This window comes from Aegilops tauschii, chromosome 1 (genome assembly GCF_002575655.3).
Source record: "Aegilops tauschii subsp. strangulata cultivar AL8/78 chromosome 1, Aet v6.0, whole genome shotgun sequence".
NCBI lineage: Eukaryota > Viridiplantae > Streptophyta > Magnoliopsida > Poales > Poaceae > Aegilops > Aegilops tauschii.
Genome location: NC_053035.3, coordinates 65,109,191 through 65,120,841, shown reverse-complemented (window position 1 = coordinate 65,120,841; position 11,651 = coordinate 65,109,191).

Here is an 11,651-nt window from a genome sequence, read left to right as displayed (position 1 = left end):
TTTGAAAAGATTGAGACATGCGAACTATGTCTATTGGTATATATGCATGAAGAAACTCCATGCAGATGGATCGTTTGGACTCACTTGATTTTGAATCACTTGAGACATGCAAATCATACCACATGGGCAAGATGACTGAAAGGCCTCGTTTTCAGTGAGATGGAACAAAAGAGCAACTTGTTGGAAGTAATACATTTGATGTGTGCAATCTAATGAGTGCTGAGGCACGCAGTGGATATCGTTATGTTCTTACTTCACAGATAATTTGAGTAGATGCTGAGTATATTTACTTGATAAAACACAAATCTGAATTATTGAAAGGTTCAAGTAATTCAGAGTGAAGTTTAAGATCGTCGTTACAAGAGGATAAAATGTCTATGATATGATCATAGAGATGAATATCTGAGTTACGAGTTTGGCACACAATTAAGACATTGTGGAAATTGTTTCACAACTAATACCGCCTGGAACACCATAGTGTGATGGTGTGTCCGAACATCATAACTGCACCCTATTGGATATGGTGCATACCATGATGTCTCTTATCGAATTACCACTATCATTTATGGGTTAGGCATTAGAGACAACCGCATTCACTTTAAATAGGGCACCACGCAATTCCGTGGAGACGACACCGTATGAACTATGGTTTAGAGAAACCTAAGGTGTCATTTCTTGAAAGTTTGGGGCTGCGACGCTTATGTGAAAAAGTTTCACGCTGATAAGCTTGAACCCAAAGCGAATAAATGCATCTTCATAGGATACCCAAAACAGTTGGTACCTCCTATTTCAGATCCGGAAGCAAAAGTGATTGTTTGTAGAAACGGGTCCTTTCTCGAGGAAAAGTTTCTCTCGAAAGAATTGAGTGGGAGGATGGTGGAGACTTGATGAGGGTGTTGAACCGTCACTTCAACTAGTGTGTAGCAGGGCACAGGAAGTTGTTCCTGTGGCGCCTACACCAATTGAAGTGGAAGCTGATGATAGTGATCATGAAACTTCGGATCAAGTCACTACCAAACCTCATAGGTCGACAAGGATGCATACTACTTCAGAGTGGTACGTAATCCTGTCTTGGAAGTCATGTTGCTAGACAACAATGAACCTACGAGCTATGAAGAAGCGATGGTGGGCCCGGATTCCAACTAATGGCTCGAGGCCATAAAATCCGAGAGAGGATCCATGTATAAAAACAAAGTATAGACTTTGGAAGAACTACTTGATGGTCGTAAGGCTGTTGGGTGCAGATTGATTTTAAAAGGAAGACGGACAATGATGGTAAGTGTCACCATTAAGAAAGCTTGACTTGTCATTAAGATGTTTTCCGACAAGTTCAAGGAGTTGACTGCGATGAGACTTTCTCACTTGTAGCGATGCTAAGAGTCTATTGGAATTATATTAGCAGTTACTGCATTATATATGAAATCTTGCAGATAGGATGTCAAAAACATTGTTTCCTCGACAATTTTCTTGAGGAAATGTTGTATGTGATACAGCTAGAAGGTTTTGTCAATCCTGAAATATGCTAACAAGTATGCAAAGCTCCAGCAATCCTTCTAAGGACTGGAGTAAGCATCTCGGAGTTGGAATGTACGTTTTGATGAGATGATCAAAGATTTTGGGTTTATACAAAGTTTATGAGAAACTTGTATTTCCAAAGAAGTGAGTGGGAGCACTATAGAATTTTTGATGAGTATATGTTGTTAATATATTGTTGATCAGAAATGATGTAGAATTTCTGGAAAGCATACAGGGTTATTTGAAAAGTGTTTTTCAATGGAAAACCTGGATTAAGCTACTTGAACATTGAGCATCAAGATCTATAAGGATAGATCAAAAACGCTTAATAGTACTTTCAAATGAATACATACCGTGACAAGATTTTGAAGGAGTTCAAAATAGATCAGCAAAGAAGGAGTTCTTGGCTGTGTTACAAGGTGTGAGTATTGAGTAAGATTCAAGACCTAACCACGGCAAAAGAGAGAGAAAGGACGAAGGTGGTCCCCTATGCTTTAGACGTAGGCTCTACAGTATGTTATGCTGTGTGCCGCACCTGAAGTGTGCCTTGCCATGAGTTAGTCAAGGGGTACAAGAGTGATCCAGGAATAGATCACATGACAGCGGTCGAACTTATCCTTAGTAACTAGTGGACTAAGGAATTTTCTCGATTATGGAGGTGGTAAAAGAGTTCGTCGTAAAGGGTACGTCCATGCAAACTTTGACACTAATCCGGATGACTCTGAGTAGTAAACTGGATTCGTATAGTAGAGCAGTTATTTGGAATAGCTCCAAGTAGCGCGTGGTAGCTGCATCTACAAGATTACATAGAGATTTGTAAAGCACACACGGATCTGAAAGGTTCAGACCCGTTGACTAATAACCTCTCTCACAAAGCGAGATATGAACAAACCCCATGGGTGTTGGATTCATTACAATCACATAGTGATGTGAACTAGATTATTGACTCTAGTGCAAGTGGGAGACTGTTGGAAATATGCCCTAGAGGCAATAATAAAATGGTTATTATTGTATTTCCTTGTTCATGATAATTGTCTATTGTTCATGCTATAATTGTATTGACTGGAAACCGTAATACATGTGTGAATACATAGACCACAACATGTCCCTAGTGAGCCTCTAGTTGACTAGCTCGTTGATCAATAGATGGTTATGGTTTCCTGACCATGGACATTGGATGTCATTGATAACGGGATCACATCATTAGGAGAATGATGTGATGGACAAGACCCAATCCTAAGCATAGCACAAGATCGTGTAGTTCGTTTGCTAGAGCTTTTCTAATGTCAAGTATCGTTTCCTTAGACCATGAGATTGTGCAACTCCCGGATACCGTAGGAATGCTTTGGGTGTACCAAACGTCACAACGTAACTGGGTGGCTATAAAGGTGCACTACAGGTATCTCCGAAAGTGTCTGTTGGGTTGGTACGAATCGAGACTGGGATTTGTCACTCCGTATGATGGAGAGGTATCTCTGGGCCCACTTGGTAATGCATCATCATAATGAGCTCAATGTGACTAATGAGTTAGCCACGGGATCATGCGTTACGGAACGAGTAAAGAGACTTGCCGGTAACGAGATTGAACAAGGTATGGGGATACCGACGATCGAATCTTGGGCAAGTAACATACCGATGGACAAAGGGAATTGTATACGGGATTGATTGAATCCCCGACATCGTGGTTCATCCGATGAGATCATCGTGGAACATGTGGGAGCCAATATGGGTATCTAGATCCCGCTATTGGTTATTGGCGGGAGAGGTGTCTCGGTCATGTCTGCATGGTTCCCGAACCCGTAGGGTCTACACACTTAAGGTTCGGTGACGCTAGAGTTGTTATGGGAAATAGTATGTGGTTACCGAAGGTTGTTCGGAGTCCCGGATGAGATCCCGTACATGACGAGGAGCTCCGGAATGGTCCGGAGGTGAAGATCGGTATATTGGACGAAGGGTATTGGAGTCCGGAATTGTTCCGGGGGTACCAGGCTATGGCCAGCATGTCCGAAAGGGGTTTTCGGAGGCCCCGGCCGAAGGAAATATGCCCTAGAGGCAATAATAAAGTTATTATTTATTTCCTTATTTCATGATAAATGTTTATTATTCATGCTAGAATTGTATTAACCGGAAACATAATACTTGTGTGAATACATAGGCAAACAGAGTATCACTAGTATGCCTCTACTTGACTAGCTCGTTGATCAAAGATGGTTATGTTTCCTAGCCATAGACATGAGTTGTCATTTGATTAACGGGATCACATCATTAGGAGAATGATGTGATTGACTTGACCCATTCCATTAGCTTAGCACTCGATCGTTTAGTATGTTGCTATTGCTTTCTTCATGACTTATACATGTTCCTATGACTATGAGATTATGCAACTCCCGTTTACCGGAGGAACACTTTGTGTGCTACCAAACGTCACTATGTGGAGAATATCGTTCTCCGGAACTATGGAGAGAGCAACAGATTTGTTGGAAATCATACGTACAGATGTATGTGGTCCAATGAATATTGAGGCTCGTGGCGGATATCGTTATTTTCTCACCTTTACAGATGATTTGAGCAGATATGGGTGTATCTACTTAATGAAACATAAGTCTGAAACATTTGAAAGGTTCAAAGAATTTCAGAGTGAAGTTGAAAATCATCGTAACAAGAAAATAAAGTTTCTACGATCAGATCGTGGAGGAGAATATTTGAGTTACGAGTTTGGTCTACATTTGAAACAATGCGGAATAGTTTCGCAACTCACGCCACCCGGAACACCACAACGTAATGGTGTGTCCGAACGTCGTAATCGTACTTTACTAGATATGGTGCGATCTATGATGTCTCTTACTGATTTACCGCTATCGTTTTGGGGTTATGCTTTAGAGACGGCTGCATTCACGTTAAATAGGGCACCATCAAAATCCGTTGAGACGACGCCTTATGAACTGTGGTTTAGCAAGAAACCAAAGTTGTCGTTTCTTAAAGTTTGGGGCTGCGATGCTTATGTGAAAAAACTTCAACCTGATAAGCTCGAACCCAAATCGGAGAAATGTGTCTTCATAGGATACCCAAAGGAGACTGTTGGGTACACCTTCTATCACAGATCCGAAGGCAAAACTTTTGTTGCTAAATTCAGAAATTTTCTGGAGAAGGAGTTTCTCTCGAAAGAAGTGAGTGGGAGGAAAGTAGAACTTGATGAGGTAACTGTACCTGCTCCCTTATTGGAAAGTAGTTCATCACAGAAACCAGTTTCTGCGACACCTACGCCAATTAGTGAGGAAGTTAATGATGATGATCATGAAACTCCAGATCAAGTTATTCCTGAACCTCATAGATCAACCAGAGTAAGATCCGCACCAGAGTGGTACGGTAATCCTGTTCTGGAGGTTATGTTACTAGACCATGACGAACCTACGAACTATGAAGAAGCGATGGTGAGCCCAGATTCCGCAAAATGGCTTGAGGCCATGAAATCCAAGATGGGATCCATGTATGAGAACAAAGTATGGACTTTGGTTGACTTGCCCGATGATCGGCAAGCCATTGAAAATAAATGGATCTTCAAGAAGAAGACTGACGCTGACGGTAATGTTACTGTCTATAAAGGTCGACTTGTTGCGAAAGGTTTTCGACAAGTTCAAGGGATTGACTACGATGAGACCTTCTCACCCGTAGCGATGCTTAAGTCTGTCCGAATCATGTTAGCAATTGCCGCATTTTATGATTATGAAATTTGGCAAATGGATGTCAAAACTGCATTCCTGAATGGATTTCTGGAAGAAGAGTTGTATATGATGCAACCGGAAGGTTTTGTCGATCCAAAGGAAGCTAACAAAGTGTGCAAGCTCCAGCGATCCATTTATGGACTGGTGCAAGCCTCTCGGAGTTGGAATAAACTCTTTGATAGTGTGATCAAAGCATTTGGTTTTATACAGACTTTTGGAGAAGCCTGTATTTACAAGAAAGTGAGTGGGAGATCTGTAGCATTTCTGATATTATATGTGGATGACATATTGTTGATTGGAAATGATATAGAATTTCTGGATAGCATAAAGGGATACTTGAATAAGAGTTTTTCAATGAAAGACCTCGGTGAAGCTGCGTATATATTGGGCATCAAGATTTATAGAGATAGATCAAGACGCTTAATTGGACTTTCACAATGCACATACCTTGACAAAGTTTTGAAAAAGTTCAAAATGGATCAAGCAAAGAAAGGGTTCTTGCCTGTGTTACAAGGTGTGAAATTGAGTAAGACTCAATGCCCGACCACTGCAGAAGATAGAGAGAAGATGAAAGATGTTCCCTATGCTTCAGCCATAGGCTCTATCATGTATGCAATGCTGTGTACCAGACCTGATGTATGCCTTGCTATAAGTCTAGCAGGAAGGTACCAAAGTAATCCAGGAGTGGATCACTGGACAGCGGTCAAGAACATCCTGAAATACCTTAAAAGGACTAAGGATATGTTTCTCGTTTATGGAGGTGACAAAGAGCTCATCGTAAATGGTTACGTCGATGCAAGCTTTGACACTGATCCGGACGATTCTAAATCGCAAACCGGATACGTGTTTACATTGAACGGTGGAGCTGTCAGTTGGTGCAGTTCTAAACAAAGCGTCGTGGCGGGATCTACGTGTGAAGCGGAGTACATAGCTGCTTCGGAAGCAGCAAATGAAGGAGTCTGGATGAAGGAGTTCATATCCGATCTAGGTGTCATACCTAGTGCATCGGGTCCAATGAAAATCTTTTGTGACAATACTGGTGCAATTGCCTTAGCAAAGGAATCCAGATTTCACAAGAGAACCAAGCACATCAAAAGACGCTTCAATTCCATCCGGGATTTAGTCCAGGTGGGAGACATAGAAATTTGCAAGATACATACGGATCTGAATGTTGCAGATCTTTTGACTAAGCCTCTTCCACGAGCAAAACATGATCAGCACCAAGGCTCCATGGGTGTAAGAATCATTACTGTGTAATCTAGATTATTGACTCTAGTGCAAGTGGGAGACTGAAGGAAATATGCCCTAGAGGCAATAATAAAGTTACTATTTATTTCCTTATTTCATGATAAATGTTTATTATTCATGCTAGAATTGTATTAACCGGAAACATAATACTTGTGTGAATACATAGACAAACAGAGTATCACTAGTATGCCTCTACTTGACTAGCTCGTTGATCAAAGATGGTTATGTTTCCTAGCCATAGACATGAGTTGTCATTTGATTAACGGGATCACATCATTAGGAGAATGATGTGATTGACTTGACCCATTCCATTAGCTTAGCACTCGATCGTTTAGTATGTTGCTATTGCTTTCTTCATGACTTATACATGTTCCTATGACTATGTGATTATGCAACTCCCGTTTACCGGAGGAACACTTTGTGTGCTACCAAACGTCACAACGTAACTGGGTGATTATAAAGGTGCTCTACAGGTGTCTCCGAAGGTACTTGTTGGGTTGGCGTATTTCGAGATTAGGATTTGTCACTCCGATTGTCGGAGAGGTATCTCTAGGCCCTCTCGGTAATGCACATCACTTAAGCCTTGCAAGCATTGCAACTAAAGAGTTTGTTGCAAGATGATGTATTACGGAACGAGTAAAGAGACTTGCCGGTAACAAGATTGAACTAGGTATTGAGATACCGACGATCGAATCTCGGGCAAGTAACATACCGATGACAAAGGGAACAACGTATGTTGTTATGCGGTCTGACCGATAAAGATCTTCGTAGAATATGTGGGAGCCAATATGAGCATCCAGGTTCCGCTATTGGTTATTGACCGGAGACGTGTCTCGGTCATGTCTACATAGTTCTCGAACCCGTAGGGTCCGCACGCTTAACGTTACGATGACAGTTATATTATGAGTTTATATGTTTTGATGTACCGAAGGTTGTTCGGAGTCCCGGATGTGATCACAGACATGACAAGGAGTCTCGAAATGGTCGAGACATAAAGATTGATATATTGGACGACTATATTCGGACACCGGAAATGTTCCGGGTGATTTCGGAGAAAACCGGAGTGCCGGAGGGTTACCCGAACCCCCCCCCCCCCCCCGGGGAGAAGTAATGGGCCTTATGGGCCTTAGTGGAGAGAGAGAGGGGCAGCCAGGAGGGGCCGCGCGCCCCCTCCCCCTCTGGTCCGAATTGGACTAGGAGAGGGGGGCGGCGCCCCCCTTTCCTTCTCCCTCTCCCCCTTCCTTTCCCCCTCCTAGTAGGAGTAGGAAAGAGGGGAGTCCTACTCCTACTAGGAGGAGGACTCCTCCTCCTGGCGCGCCAACAAGGGCCGGCCGGCCTCCCCCTTGCTCCTTTATATACGGGGGCAGGGGGGCACCCCATAGACACAACAATTGATCTATTGATCTCTTAGCCGTGTGTGGTGCCCCCCTCCACCATATTACACCTCGATAATATCGTAGCGGTGCTTAGGCGAAGCCCTGCGTCGGTAGAACATTATCATCGTCACCACGCCGTCGTGCTGACGAAACTCTCCCTCAACACTCGGCTGGATCGGAGTTCGAGGGACGTCATCAAGCTGAACGTGTGCTGAACTCGGAGGTGCCGTACGTTCGGTACTTGATCGGTCGGATCGTGAAGACGTACGACTACATCAACCGCGTTGTGTTAACGCTTCCGCTTTCGGTCTACGAGGGTACGTGGACAACACTCTCCCCTCTCGTTGCTATGCATCACCATGATCTTGCGTGTTCGTAGGAAATTTTTTGAAATTACTACGTTCCCCAACACCGGCAAGCGTTGGGGGGCCTTATGGGCCAAGGGGAAGGGGCAAACCAGCCCACTAAGGGGCTGTGCGCCCCTCCCAACCCCTCTCACGTAACCAGGAGAGGTGGGGGCGCCACCCCTAGGGCAGCCGCCCCTCCCGGCTTGGGGGGCAAGTTTCCTAGGGGTGGGGGCGCCCAAACCCATCTAGGGTTTCCCGCCGCCTCCTCCTCTAGATCCATCTAGAGGGGCTGGCCCCCTCTCCCCTTCCCCCTATATATAGTGAGGGGGTGGGAGGGCAGCCACACCCTTCCCTTGGCGCAGCCCTCTCCTCCTCCAACTCCTCCTCCTCCTCCGTAGTGCTTAGCGAAGCTCTGCCGGAGAACCACGAGCTCCATTGCCACCATGCCGTCGTGCTGCTGGAGTTCTCCCTCAACTTCTCCTCTCCCCTTGATGGATCAAGAAGGAGGAGACGTCCCCGGGCTGTACATGTGTTGAACGCGGAGGCGCCGTCCGTTCGGCGCTAGATCGGATCCTCCGCGATTTGAATCACCGTGAGTACGACTCCATCAACCGCGTTCTTGTAATGCTTCGGCTTAGCGATCTTCAAGGGTATGAAGATGCACTCCCTCTCTCTCGTTGCTAGCATCTCCTAGATTGATCTCCGGTTAGGTGGCCAAGAAAGGAGTCCACAGTACAAGCCACATCATGCCGATGATGGTTCTAATGAGGATCACGAGGAAGATAGGGATGCTGAGAAGAAGAAGGCAGAGAATAACAGAAAGAGGGGTTCAGAGTCAGCGGCGACACAGAGTGTGCTGCCGGCAGGAAACCCTGTCGTTGCAAGTAAGGGACAGCAGACTACCTTGGCGCTTCCAGCCCCCGCTGTTCCTCCGAGCCTAAGTGGTAAACAGGATCCCAAGAGGACAAAACTACAAACAGATGATGGAAAAGAACACCATGGCCAAGACTGGAGTACAGGGAAAAGGACAACCAACGTTGGCGGGCCCCGATGGGCGCCGCCGAGGTCAATGAGTGCCTTATGTTGGAACTGCCGTGGCGCGGGAAACGTCGCGACAGTTTGTGAGCGTCGCAATTTCGCGAGGCAATTTGCCCCTACCCTACTGTGTATAGTTGAGACACAAATTGAAGGAGCTAGGGTAGAAGCTTCAGCTAGTACTCTTGGTTACGATAAATCTTATGCTGTTGATAGTCGTGGTAGAAGTGATGGTATTGGGCTGTTTTGGAACAATTCAATAAAAGTGGAGATCCTTGGCTACTCTGATTATCATTTAGATGTGTCGGTTGAGGAGAACGAACAGGAAATATGGAGGATGACTCGTGTTTATGGAGAGGCGCAGACACACCTTCGACACCAAACGTGGGAGGTGCTAAAATAATCAGTACTTTGAGCACTCTCCCTTGGCTGTGTATAGGCGATTTTAATGAAGTCTTACGTACGAATGAACATGAGGGAGTGGGAGAGCGTAGTAACGCTCAGATCCAGGCCTTCCGGGATGCTACGGATGTTTGCATGCTGCTTGACATAGGTTTTAAGGGCAATTTTTAGACTTTTGAAAAGAAGGTTGTTGGGGGCAGTTATACACGATGCAGACTGGATAGAGCAATGGTGAATGCGGACTGGATGGCGAGGTTCCCTTTGGCCTCAGTCACACATATTACGTGTGTCACCTCAGACCACTCACCAATCTTGCTTGATTATGGAAGCAAAGCAACGGAAAGTAGAAAGAGACTTTTCAAGTATGAGATAATGTGGGAGACACATGAGGGGCTCCGACCGTTCTTGACAGAGGGATGGGCTTCAGGACCACCATGCAATACTGTTGAACAAATGCGAGAGAAGCTGCGTACTCTTGCAGGCGGGCTGGCTAGATGGAGCAAGGATACTTTCGGAAGTGTCAGGAAGGAGATTAAAAATCTGAAGCAAATTCTTGAGGAGCTCAGGGGTGATCCATTAAGGACTGGACCTTCTCACGTTGAAATTAAAAATCAACGAACGGCTGATCGAGATGTATCACAGAGAGGAGATCATGTGGCGACAGGCGAGAATTGAGTGGCTTTCGGCTGGAGACAAAAATACCAAATTCATTCATCTTCGAGCTAGCATTCGCAGAAAGAAAAATATGGTAAAAGCCTTACAAAACTCACTGGGAGTTGTCATCTCTGATCCGGCAGAACTAAGGGACATGGCAAACATGTTTTATCAAAACTTGTATACCATAGAGGGGGTTCACAATATGGAAGAGGTGCTTGAGCATGTCCCGCTGAAGGTGACCGATGATATGAACGCCTCCCTTTGTGCTCCGTACACCAACGAAGAGGTAAAGAATGCTTTGTTTCAAATGTTTCCTACCAAGGCGCCGGGCCCGGATGGGTTTCCTGCCCCCTTTATCAGCGACATTGGGATGTATGTGGTGACGAGGTCACCAAGGTAGTCCTAAGTATAGTCCGTGGAGAAGAAAGCCCAGAATGCATTAATGACATAGTTTTGGTTCTTATACCGAAGGTAACGAATCCCACTATTTTATCCCAGTTTAGACCTATAAGTCTTTGCAATGTGTTATACAAGATAGCATCCAAGGTGGTCGCTAATAGGTTGAAGATCATCTTACCTGATATAATATCGGAAGAGCAGTCCGCTTTTGTGCCAGGGAGGCAAATTACAGATAACATCATTTGTTCTTATGAATGTCTGCATTTTATGAAGCGGTCCAGGGCGAAATCCAATAGCTTTTGTGCTCTGAAGTTGGATATGATGAAGGCCTATGATAGGCTAGAATGGACATATTTGAGAGCTATCATGACTAAACTCGGTTTTGCAGAACAGTGGATCAACACAGTCATGGCTATGGTATCATCTGTCTCATTTTTAGTTCTTTTTAATGGTGAGAAGCTTGACTCTTTCAAACCAACTAGAGTAATCCGGCAGGGAGACCCAATCTCCCCCTACTTATTCTTGATTGCAGCAGAGGGCCTTTCGTGCCTCTTGAAATCCAGTTCTCAGTCATCACTAGCAGGTATCAAGGTGGCCCCCATGGCTCCAACTATTAATCACCTCCTATTTGCAGATGACAGCCTGTTGCTTTTCAAGGCAAGTGTAGAGGGAGCAGTTACAGTGTCAAACCTGCTAGATAAATACTGCGAAGCATCATGGCAGAGGATAAACCATGATAAATCTTCTATATTTTTCAGCAAAGGGTGTCCAGCCCCCACCAAAACAGAGGTGAAGAACTCTCTACAGGTCCAAAATGAGTCTTTGTCTGATCGTTATCGGGAATGCCAACTGATGTTGGTCACTCAAAGAACGGAACATTCAAATATCTGAGAGATAGAGTATGGGAGAAGATTAAAGGTTGGATGGAGAAACTGTTGTCCTCAGCTGGA